At 45.9% G+C, this 12,934-nt stretch overlaps 1 protein-coding gene across 6 annotated transcripts in view; it reads left to right on the forward strand.

Moving 5' to 3' along the window:
• Positions 1-12,934, forward strand: part of EVI5 (ecotropic viral integration site 5) — a 279,915-nt gene that overhangs the window by 253,504 nt on the left and 13,477 nt on the right. The gene's annotated exons all lie outside the window — the stretch shown is intronic.

The raw sequence follows: 12,934 nt of genomic DNA on the forward strand, positions 1-12,934 counted from the left end.
AATTTTAGTTTCATCATGCCACAGCACCTTATTCCAAAATGAAGCATTCCATTGTATGAGAGTTAGGAGACCCCCAGGGGAAAAGAACTAACCACTTTACCCCCACGCGTACGGATTTCTCTGTCCCTTTTTCCATCCTTTCACCACCAGGGACGGAGAAATCCGTACTTTCCACGATCCCGCCGCTGCCCGCGCTCCCGCTCATTTTAGCGCGCACTCCCGCTCGTAAACACCCCGCCGGCCGCCTGCCTGGAGATCAATGAACGGGAAAATCCATTCCCGTTTGTTGATCTAAGCCCCGCAATGATCCGCTGCTTCTCCGATAAGCAGCACGATCATTGTGAAAAGAAAAAAAATTCCCAGCCTCCTAGTACTTTCTGCAAGCGTCCGGAAGGACGCTTGCAGGTCGCATTAAACAAAAAGTTACTGTTGCCATCTTGTGGCCAAATAGTAAAACTACACCCTAAAGCATTTTTCACATACAAATACATTCGTTTTACACAAAAAAATTAACTCCTTACCTCCCACACTCCCCAATTTTTATTTATTTTTTTGTAATAAAAAAAAAATTACAATTAAAAAAAATACATAAATAGTTACCTTAGGGACTGAACTTTTTAAATATTTATGTCCAGAGGGTATAACACTGTTACTTTATAAACTATGGGCTTGTAATTAGGGATGGACGCAAAACTGAAAAAAATGCACCTTTATTTCCAAATAAAATATTGGTGCCAAACATTGTGATAGGGACATAATTTAAACCGGTTTTATAACTGGGACAAATGGGCAAATAAATTTCATGGGTTTTAATTACAGTAGCACGCCTTATTTAAAAACTATAAAGGCCGAAAACTGAAAAATAATAAAATAAAAATTCCCACATTTTTTCCTATTTTCCCATTAAAGCACATTTAGAATAAAAGAATTCTTGGCATAATGTCCCACCTAAAGAAAGCCTAATTGGTATCGAAAAAAACAAGATATAGTTTATTTCATTGTGATAAGTAATGATAAAGTTATAGACGAATGAATGGAAAGAGCGCTGAAAGGTGAAAAGTGCTCTGGTGGTCAAGGGGTAAAACCCCTCAGTTGGGAAGTGGTTAACTTATAAAAAGGGGAGTAAGCCTTGTATTTTCCACATGAAAAGGATCATCAAGTCTGAATCAGAATTTTATTGTAGCACTATGCATTTCGTTGTCCTTACCACCTCATCAGGAGAAAAGCATTATGAGGGTGAGTAAGAAGTATGTGTTCCATCCAGAGGCGTATCTATAGGGGTGCACGTAGGGCACCTGCCATGGGCGCCCCTTGTCACTAACCAGGGGGGGGGCGCATCCCCCTGTAAGCAATAAATCACCCCTTTAGGTCCGTTAAGTGTGTGTGTGTGTGTGTGTGTGTGTGTGTGTGTGTGTGTGTGTGTGTGTGTGTCCGCCTATTCACTTCCACTCCTCCCCGCTGCTCTGCCCCCACTTCTGTGGTCGCCATAGCAACATCGGTGACTCGTTTCTGCCTCGCGCCTCCACTTGCGGCCTTCCATCCCCGGCGATTCTCCTCTCCTCCTGATCGGCTTACTGCACCGCCGGTCCACGGGTCCAGACATTGCTTCCCGCTGCTCTGCCCCTGCGTCTGGTCACCATAACTATGTCGGCGACTCGCCTCCAGGCTCCTCTTGCTGACTCGCTCGCATGCTCCTCCTGATCAGCCGGGCTTGCTTCTCCGCCGGGCACCGGTCCAGACTGTCTTCCTCCCCTCTGCGCTGCCCCGGTCCCAGCGTCTGTAGTCGCCATAGCAACGGCGGCCTTTGTTGCCTCTCATTCCCGGCGATCCCCCTTCCTGATTGGCTGCCTCCGTGCCGCTGGGGCTGATGGTGGTGGGAGAAGAAACAGTGTGTAGCTACAGGCGGTAAGGTGACAGTGCACATAGAGTGACTGTCTGTGAAGCAGCTGGTGGGAAGCACAGGCAGCAGAGAGAGATCAACTGGGTCTGGCTGCAGGTGAAAGTAAGTTACACAGATGGGGAAGCAACAACAGCAGCGGTGGGGAAGCGGTTTGCACCAGGATACAGGTACAGCACGCAGCCTGCACCCAGCGACCATTCACCCTGCCCAGCCATCCTGCTCTGCACCCAGGCAGCCACCCTTCACCTAGACTCAGCCACCCTTCATCTACCCAGCCACCCTGCACCCTAACCCAGCCACCATTCAACCTGCCCTAGGCACCCTGCACCTAGTCAGCCTGCACCCTGACCCAGCCACCCTGCACCCTGACCCAGCCACCCTGCACCCTGACCCAGCCACCCTGCACCCTGACCCAGCCACCCTGTACCCTGACTCAGCCACCCTGCACCCTGACCCAGCCACCCTGCACCCAGACTCACCCTGACCCAGCCACTCTGTCCCAGCCACTCTGCACCCAGACTCACCCTGACCCGCCAACCCTGTCTCAGCCACTCTGACTCACCCTCACCCAGCCACCCTGCACCCTGACCCAGCCACCCTGCACCCAGACTCGCCCTGACCCAGCCACTCTGCACCCATACTCACCCTGACCCACCAACCCTGTCCCAGCCACTCTGCACCCTGACCCAGCCACCCTGCACCCTGACCCAGCCACTCTGCACCTAGACTCACCCTGACCCAGCCACCTTGCACCTAAACTCACCCTGACCTAGCCACCCTGCACCCTAACCCAGCCACCCTTCAACCTGCCCAAGCCACTCTGCATCCAGACTCACCCTGCAGCCGGTACCAGTCACCCTGCACCCTGACCCAGCCACCCTGCACCCACACTCACCCTGCAGTCGGTCCAAGTCACCCTGCACCCTGACCCAGCCACCCTTCACCCAGACCCAGCCACCCTGTCCCAGCTACCCTGCACCCACCTTGCAGTCGGACCCAGCCACCCTTCATATAGCCACCCACCCTGCACCCTAACCTAGCCACCCTTCAAGGGAAAAAAGGCGTGGGGGGCGCACTTTCAGTGTTTGCCTTAGGCGCCATATTACCCAGATACGCCCCTGGTTCCATCACTGTTGTTTCCATGAGGTAAATATTATGCTTGCACTCCATTTTTATTTTTCCTGCTCTTTTTTTTTTTTTTTTTTTTTTTTTTTTTTTTTGAGGGGAGTGGGGGGGGGGGGGGATATGGGAGACCTGACTATCAATCTCGAAAAAGCAGCTCCAAGCAAACTCTACCTTTATGCATGAATTTCCAATTTTATTGTTGCATAGCAAACAACCAGTATGTAGCCGAAAGCGTCATGTAGTTCTTATAGTTTGCAATGTAACCACTGAGAATGCAACAGTAAAATTAGAAATTAATTCAGAAGGATCAAGATTGGTTGGAGTTTTTCAAGTTTGGATGTGTGTGTGTATGTGACGAGCCCTTTTTTTCATATTGTGAACTCCCTGCTGAAACTAGCACATTCCCAGAGGCCACTTTTCTGCACTTGGATCCGTGACTCTTAACTCCTTCTACACAAGTTGTAATTCTGATTCATTTTCCCATAACTGCGTAGAGTGTGAGCATCTCGGATATGCAGGCTGGCCCATTCACCCAGGAGGAGGGAGGAAATTACTCCATCTGCAAATGCAGTAGTTGCCTGTGAGATCCCTCACCTTAAATCTTTTTTCCAATATTTACCAAATACTACACTTAGTAGCTTTTGGTATTACTCTCCATTTTCACTTTTCATGGCTTTTCAGTCCCACTTGCTGATTTGAATGGCGGCATTCAGATCTTTTTATTTAGCACTGCAACTCTGTTACTGAAAAGCTGTCAGAAAACCTGTTTCATTATAAGCATTGCTGTAATAATCTCTTCATGGAGTATACACTAAGGGCTCTTTTCCACAAACAAAACACATTCGCGCTCCTTTTCCACTTCTGCAATTCTGCCACAATCCAACAGGAGTACGGCGCGATTGCAATTTGCGACCGGAGGGGAAAAAGTTACATAGCACCACGATCGCTGTGTGATTTTCTTGTGCTACTATACTTTGAATAGGGAGTACATTGCAAGAAAAATGGTGCAGGACAAGCAATTGTGATCAGAAGAAATTGTGCCACAAATGCAGCGCACTAATGGAAACTTCCCTGTGCGGTTTCCATTAGTATCAAAGTAACTAGCGTTTTGCGAATCATGGACTACTTGGTGGTAAATGGTTCTAATGCCCAGCCTCCAAGCTTCAGCTTAACCTACTCTTCCCCCGATACCCACTGGCTGGCCTAGGAGGTCGGCTTGTATCTCCTGGGAAGTTGTCATTGTTTACCATTCCCATTATCCTCCTGCTGATCCTGGAGACAGTTTTCCCAGTGCAGGAAGGTCAGATTCAGTCTCAAAAATCTTAAACTTCTTGATGATTCTTGCAGTTGTCATCCCAGGAACATCAAGCTTCTTAGAGAAGTTCTTATTGCCTTTGCTTTTTACATGCCTGTCTGTAATTTTCTTTCTGAATCTCCTACAACTGTCTCTCTTGCTTCTTCTGGTCTGTGTTCAGTGTGGGACACAATATAACACCAAACAGCTGAGCAGAGTGACTACTTTTCTTCATGTACATAGCCTGAATGACCGATTGCATGGTGGAAGATGTGTGAAACTAAAAAAGAAAACCTCTACTTACAAAAAGCAATCGAATCCACTTGTTTCTGACTGAAAATATGAGTTTTGAGTCCAGACAATTGAAATCATTTTGTACCGTAAGCTATACTTTCTCTTTTCATGGTCGCTTTAGTCTTTTCACTTATAGTTGTATGAAGGTACTTTTCATTTGGTCAATTTTCAGGAGACATGAAACACTTTATCAATGAACTGGAAACCTTCAATGTACTTTTAAAACACACCTGTTCAGAAATGCCCATAATTTGATATACTGTACTTTTTGGACTATAAGACTCGCTTTTTCTCCCCCAAAAGTGGATAAAAAAACGTAAATGCGTCTTATAGTCCAAATGCACGGAGTTCCTGACTTGTGAACGCTGCCAATGCCAACCTCCAACCCGCCACAATGTCGGGGACTCCCTGTACTGTGCCCATGCAGAGGAGGACACAGAGAGAAAAACGGAGGACACAGCGGGACACAAAGGGGCATAGACGAGGACACATGGAGGACAGAGGCGGACACAGGGAGACACGAGGTACAAGGGGCATGAGGTACAAAGGGGATGTAATCCACAAGATGCCCCTTCACCATGGATGCACTGGGTTTAGTATGTATATATTTTTTCCCCTAGTTTTTGTCCTCTAAACCTAGGTGCGTCTTATGGTCAGGAGCGTCTTATAGTTTGAAAAATACGGTAAGCCACGTTGGAGGTTCACTGCCTTATCCCCTAACCCCTGTTCCTCCTTCCCTAATGTCTCCAACCTACTGCCCTCTAGATTGTAAGCTTGCAAGGGCAGAGACCTCCTCCAATAGTTTCTTAATCTTTCATTTATTATATGGCAAGTCTCTTAGAAATGCTTTCCTGAGACGTAAGGCCTACTGGATGGACAGGTTGGGGACTCAGTCACCTGGTGAGGACTTTAGTCTCGATGCTTTCTGTAATTAATGTTGCTGCTCTATACCCTGGTAAGGGTTAACATTGCACCTAAGATTGTACCCGCCCCCTCAATTGTTCGGGTGGGGCGTGATTACCATTGTCTGTATATGTTTCACTGTGAATTCAGATGTTTGAGCACTTGACAAAGGGGAATTGGCCCAAAACGTTGTGCTGATTGTTATGCTGTATCACCGCTAATAATGCAATAAAAACACGTTGGATAAATATCTGTGAAGGGTCGAGATCTATTGGAGTATTTGTGCATGCTGTTCATTTATTATATGAACGTGTAGCAGTATTGGTGATGTGTCAAACCACTTGTCAACTATACATATGTTTGTATTTCTTGATGTCCTGATTGTATAGAATTTTTGAATGTCACATGTATCTGTGCTCCCCACGATTTGTCTTTCTGCTATGTACAGTGCTGTGGAAGATGTTGGTGATCTATAAATAAAAAATAATAGCTGTTAGCATTGGGTTAGGCTCTGTTCCCATTTCAGCGCTTCCTTTGGATCGTAGCAGCGTGCACCAGTTCAGTGTCCGCTCTGTTTTCACATAGTGTTTGCATCAGGGGGCAATTGTACCATAGAAGGCTATTGACAACACATCCACTTGTCCTAAAAAAAAAACACAACAGGTTGGAAGTTTGTTTCATTTTTCTTAACAAATGGAAGCTGTTCCTATTCTTAACTATAGGATCCACTTCCTGTGTTAGACAACCGAGGTGACATGAGGAGATAGACATGTGTATGTATGGTGCCAAGCACACAAATAACTATGCTGTGTTCCTTTCTTTCTCTTTCTGCCTGAAAATGTGAAACAATGCAAGGTATGCAAGTGACGGTTTCTGCCTGGGTTGGGACTAGGTCAGACTATAGCATAACCCTCACTGATAAGTAATTACAGCCATAAAACACTTTCCTGTCAGTAAATGGCTTCTGAGAGCAGGAATGAGATAAAAGGGGTTAATAGTTCATTCTTTTGAGCTCTAGCATACTTCAATGAAGGTGTCATTGAGCAGAGACAATGCAACAGTAAAAACTTAAAAACTAAATTTAAATATAAAATAAAACTGTGGGATAGCTAAAAAAAGACTCAGGCTAAGGATAGATGCAATTGTTTTTCTCATCCGTTTTATTTTCACTTCAGATGTCCTTTAAGCGGAGGTGTAGAAAACCTACTGAACGGGTAAATTTTCTACACAACTGGGAACCGAGTATTAAGCTAGTTTCACACATAAAAGGTGTCTAGTCCTGTTAGTTTTTGCATCAGTTTTGTATGTTTTTTCTATTGCTGTATTCACACACAAATCTGTACGTTTCCGGTCCAGTCCTGTCAGTTTTATGAGTTTTCGGTGGGTGTGTTCACACATAAAAGGTGGACAGTTCCAATCCTGGCAGGTAAAACTGATAGAAAACTGATGCAAAACTGACAGAACTGGACCAGAAATGTACAGATTTATACGTGAACTAAGCCTTACACTGGACACAGAAAAACTCATACTTTATAACTGATCAGTTGTTCTGCACCAAATGTGTAGATGTGAACTGACCCATAGTGAAACATGGACATGTCTTTCACCTGAGCTGTAAATCAGCTGTTCATTTCATTATAATTGACAGCAACTGATTCAAATTAAACCAGCCCTAGGGGTACTGACAAATCTGTCCATGGCTGTATCACAACTGTTTCCTTTCTGGTTTCTTCTGTGCCAGATCAATGTAGGGTATGGAGTTCATGTGAAAGGGTAGAACCTGTCCTCATTACAGCACAGCTGCACTCGTGCACAGCATTACTTTACACACAGACAGCCTAGCTGATAACAGTCACTGCCTTTCTGAATGAGTACATAGTGTGTTACACAGGCTGTCAGTCATCAATGCACCTGACTGTAACCCTGATGTAAGTAGGACAAAGTACAAAAGGGTCAACATCTTAATGGGATTCATTTAGGCACAAATCTACTCTTTCAGAATATAGTAGATTCAATATACTGTATAGTAAGTAACACATCTGTTAAAAATTCAAACCCCCTACTCGGTCACCTGCACGCAGGTTTTTTTTTAAAGGACACCCAAAGCGAAAATAAACAAATGAAATTGTATTGTATCGATCTTCCTTCTCCTAAAATGACTTAAGATATTCCACAGTTTGATTTTATAATTAAATCTACTTTTTAAGTTTTTTAACTTTTTTTTATTGTTTTTTGCTCAATGACACGTTCATTGAAGTATGCCAGAGCTAAAAATCTATGAACTATTGACCCTTTTTATCTCTTTACTGCTCTCAGAAGCCATTTTCTGCTAGGAAAGTGTTTTATAGTTGGAATTTCTTATCAGTGAGGGTCACACTGTAGTCACTTCCTGTCTGAGTCAGGACTGAGTCAGCCACTTACATACCTGATATTTTACTCTTTCCGGCAGAAAAAGAAAAAAAGGAACACAGCATAGTTATTAGTGTGCTTGGCACTGTACATACCCATGTTTATCTCATAATGTCACACGTCACTTCGGGTATCCTTTAAGGTTTACCAGTAATTGCCCTTCATTTAATTACTTTTTAAGAGGTATAAAACACTGTCAGTAAGGTATGAGGGACCAACAGATATGTGTGGGTGTATAAAAAGTGTTATGAAATATAAATATATCTGCACATGCCAGTGTGTACAATTCATAATTAGGCTTGCAAGTAACCACCTGGAACGGAACTTCTATGTAAGTAGGGAACCACCTATACATATGTTGCTTTACACTTTTTTTTTTTTTTGTTAATATACAAACTTGCTACTATAAATTCACTGATAGTGTTTAGCCTATTGAACCCTTCAGATGTGTACTCCCTGGTGGACAGACACCACATGATACTACACTCTCAGTACCCCAATCCCTCAGGTGACAGTGCAGGGCCTGCAGGCTAGTGACCTGCTCTGTTACAATGAGGGAGTGAGAAGGGCCTGTGGTGCAGGAGTGACCTGCACTCCCCTGCAGGAGTAGCTCAGTGTTACAGCACAGGTGTGAGTGAGGTGGGCATGGGGTGCAGGAGTGACCTACACTCCCCGGCAGGAGCAGCTCCGTGTTACAGCACAGGTGTGAGTGAGGTGGGCATGGGGTGCAGGAGTGACCTACATTCCCCGGCAGAAGCAGCTCCGTGTTACAGCACAGGTGTGAGTGAGGAGGGCATGGGGTGCAGGAGTGACCTACACTCCCCTGCAGGAGCAGCTCCGTGCTACAGCACAGGCATGAGTGAGGTGGGCATGGGGTGCAGGAGTGACCTGCACTCCCCTGCAGTAGCTGCTCCGTGTTACAGCACAGGCGTGAGTGGGGAGGGCATGGGGCATGCGGTGCAGGAGTGACCTACAATCCCCTGCAGGAGCGGCTCCGTGCTACAGCACAGGCGTGAGTGAGGAGGGCATGGGGTGTAGGAGTGACATACACTCACCTGCAGGAGCAGCTCCGTGCTACAGCACAGGCATGAGTGAGGTGGGCATGCGGTGCAAGAGTGACCTACACTCCCCTGCAGGAGCGGCTCGATGCTACAGCACAGGCGTGAGTGAGGATTGCTTGGGGTGCAGGAGTGACTTCCACTCCCCTGCAGGAGCAGCTCCATGCTGCAGCATAGGTGTGAGTGAAGAGGGCATGGGGTGCAGGAGTGACCTACATCCAGGGGAGGACTGGCCAGGGGGGAAGGGGGGAGATTTCCCCCCAGGCTGCCTCTCCTTTAATGATTTAGGGCTGGCCGATCCACCAACTGCTTCGATAATTATCCAATCGGATGAAAATCTGTGCCGCCACAAGCATGCCCAATCAAGAATTTGACTTATTTTGGGTGGAAAGTAGTTGAATTTATCAATCTGAGATGGTGGGAAATTTCGGGCCGATGTATTCATAAGTGCGATAATAACAAACTATGTACGCAATGGAAACCCTGGCGTTTTCCCTCAAAATCTATTATGTACTCCACGGTGCCTGTGCATTTATACGTTACCTGTCATGCTGTCCCTCTAGTATCCTTGCTGTATTTCTGCATTGGCATGACCATGTGACTACCAGTATATAGCACGTGGGGCGCATGTGACGTCATTTGGGCTGGGGCTGCCATGAAACCGGGCCTCTAGTTTGTGTTTTCCCTCCAGGACAAAAGGTCCCAGTCCTCCCCTGCCTACATCCCCTGCAGGAGCAGCACTGTGCAACAGCACAGGCGTGAGTGAGGTGGGCATGCGGTGCAGGAGTGACCTGCACTCCCCTGCAGGAGCAGCTCCGTGCGACAGCACAGGCGTGAGTGAGGTGGGCATGCGGTGCAGGAGTGACCTGCACTCCCCTGCAGGATCAGCTCCGTGCTACAGCACAGGCATGAGTGAGGTGGACATGGGGTGCAGGAGTGACCTGCACTCCCCTGCAGTAGCTGCTCCGTGTTAAAGCACAGGCGTGAGTGGGGAGGGCATGGGGCATGCGGTGCAGGAGTTGACCTACAATCCCCTGCAGGAGCGGCTCCGTGTTACAGCACAGGTATGAGTGAGGAGGGCATGGGGTGCAGGAGTGACCTACACTCCCCTGCAGGAGCGGCTCCGTGTTACAGCACAGCACAGGCGTGGCCATGCTAGCCCTGTTTTTGCAATGTTATGAAAAATGCCTGTGAATCACGCGAGTCCACTTCCAACAACCTGATGTCCCCTTCCAGGGAAGACAGAGGGAAGCAAACCAATATGGAAATAAAATCCCAGCTCTTATTAATGTTCCCATTGGGTCAGATCCAAGCACTGTGTACTACACAGCAGAACGCTGTACCTCTGTTCCACAATCACAGGCCTGATAAGTGTGCTGACGCCTGTATTCTCGCTGCTGCATATACCAGAGTTGACAAGTTCTCTTACAAATCACACCTCTTTGTTTAACGCGAACACGGTCTTCCTCTGCAATAGTTTTCAACCAAAACCAAGAACTCTGCAGTTCTACAAAACTTTATTCAGCTGTAACCACTGCTGAGGAAACTGTTCTGTACATGGGGCTGTGAAGAAGCCATGAGGGAGGGGATTTCCCATGCAGAGCTGTATATAGCTGCTGGCCATCGCTCATCAGCCAATCGTGCTGCAAATCAGTCCTCTGAGTTTACTTAGCAGCAGAGAGCATTAACGCCTGGGTTTAGTCACAGCTTCTTTTATGTACATTTAAACAGATTATTATTTTAAAATAAATACCATGAGTTGCATCTTACTACAGTACAGAACCTTTGTGTGATTGTACCACTGAAGTTTGGGACTGTAAATTACTGTCTAGTTGAGAAAAAAAAAGTCCTTGAGGTAATGTTGAGACTGGTTTATACACTATATTTAGTCTAAAGACTATGATAACATTGTCCACTAAGTGGCACTGTTGTCCAGTCAAGCTTGTGGATGGCCATATAACAATAGCTGACCCAGAGAAACATCTCTAAAGTAAAGCAATTTAGCTGTTCATACAGTATTGTATCGGTTTTCCAGTTAGTGAAGTCATACTAAAATCACCCGTGACTAAAGTGTATGGCCACCTTTAAGGCCTCTTTTCCATGGACTGTTGATAGGCAGTCAAAAGTTTGTTTGTCGTTCACAATGAACGATCGTTGTCGTATGTGTGTACGCAGCTTAAAGGTGGCCATACACTCGTTAGATTAGCAGCAGATAGATCATCAGATAGATTTCTGATCTATCTGATGTGTTTAGGAACATTTTTTACTAGGAACAGATTTCCAATACATTTCAGTTTGAAAGCTATTGAAAATCAATCTGATGGCATTTTTTTGCCATCAGATTTGCATTGGGGCCAATGCAAATTGATAAGCAATCTCTTCAGATCGATTTTGATTTTCCACCCTGGCCGATTGATTGAAATCGATCGAAATCGGCCGCAAATCGATCGAATCAGCAAACTATTTGCGATCGATCAGCCGTTACTCGGATGAGTGTATGGGCCCCTTTAGCCTATGTTCTCACTATGCTGGAGCAGTACTGCAACCATAATGTATGGATGTGCTGCAGTGCTCCATTGATGTACTGTGGGCTACATTCACAGTGGGCATTGCGCTCCCTGTAAAAGAAGGAACGGAATGGGAAAGTGACGCCTCATGTTATCCGCGCTTTGCGTCACATACAATGAAGTAAATGAAAAGTATGCTTCACTGTCACTCTGCATGTTTTGTGGTAACTCACTGCATGCAGTGCGTTGGGATGCCACATGCTGTTAACCTCACCACACCTGGTGCACTGTGAACGTTGCTTAGGTGGCATGCTGCAGTGTGGAAAGCAGCGTTACAATGCAGCCATTAGTAGGGCTGCAACGCACCACTGTGAACGTAGCCTGTCGGAAGTGCACCATACACCACCATACATCGAATGGTAATGAGCCCGCTGTCCAAAGAAGTCCTACCAGACAAATGTTTCCACAGGATACTGCAACAGATGACAGTGCCACAAACACATGTGAATGGTTCCTTTCTCCATGTCTGTCCTGCTGCATTAAAATTCAGGCAGCTGACCTAACTTGAAGGATCCAGGCCAAGTTTGAAGGACCACTTACAGGTATATGTTTTATGCAGATCAGGAGAACGTTGGTTTATTAAGACCCACAGAGAGCCTTGTATGAGATGAACCCTCAGGCTCCTAGGGAGGTAGCAGAAGACAATGATAAATCAGAGCCTGAGCTCATGATTGGCCTATAAATATATAGTCACAAACTGTGTATTACAATGGGGTTCATTAAGCATTCTCAGTATTATTTAAGCTATTTACCCATGCTGGAATTAACTAGGCCATGGTGGATGATAAAAAACGCCTTGGCTGAGAACTGAGAGTGACTCCAGTGTGTGTACAGCGGCTGCCTGACATCTGGTAAAGGTCCAGCATGCGAGATATTTACCGATTCGTGAAGCTTGAGTCCTGCACGACCACATTGTTCTTCTCTCAGGGCTGGATCCACTTTGCTTACAGCATACGAGGAGGATGAGGATGTGAGCCAATGATAGCCCGGTGCTCACCAAAATTAGTCGGGTGGAGGACCTGGCTAAAAGAGCCTGGAGAGAACACTGCTACCATTATGCAATTTCAGTAAAAAAAAAATACAGCATATTGGGGATGTGTAAATTCTAATTAAAAAAAGTAAATATTTTGTAGTATATTCAGTGTAGGTAGTTGATGGCATCTTTAAAACTGTTAACCCTGATAAAGGTAAGGGACTATGTAATGTGGATTGCTTATCTGCAAAATTATGCAGCAAAAGGTACCACAGTTTTGAAAGGAATTAGAATGTTAGGGTTGCAAGAAAACCGTGAGATGTCCTCTAAAATGCATCACTTTAACCTGGAGGAACTAATGATTTATGCTCCGTTCCCACTTGAACCAGACCACATGTGGACAGTCTGCTC

The sequence above is a fragment of the Hyperolius riggenbachi genome, chromosome 6, assembly GCF_040937935.1.
Source record: "Hyperolius riggenbachi isolate aHypRig1 chromosome 6, aHypRig1.pri, whole genome shotgun sequence".
Taxonomy (NCBI): domain Eukaryota; kingdom Metazoa; phylum Chordata; class Amphibia; order Anura; family Hyperoliidae; genus Hyperolius; species Hyperolius riggenbachi.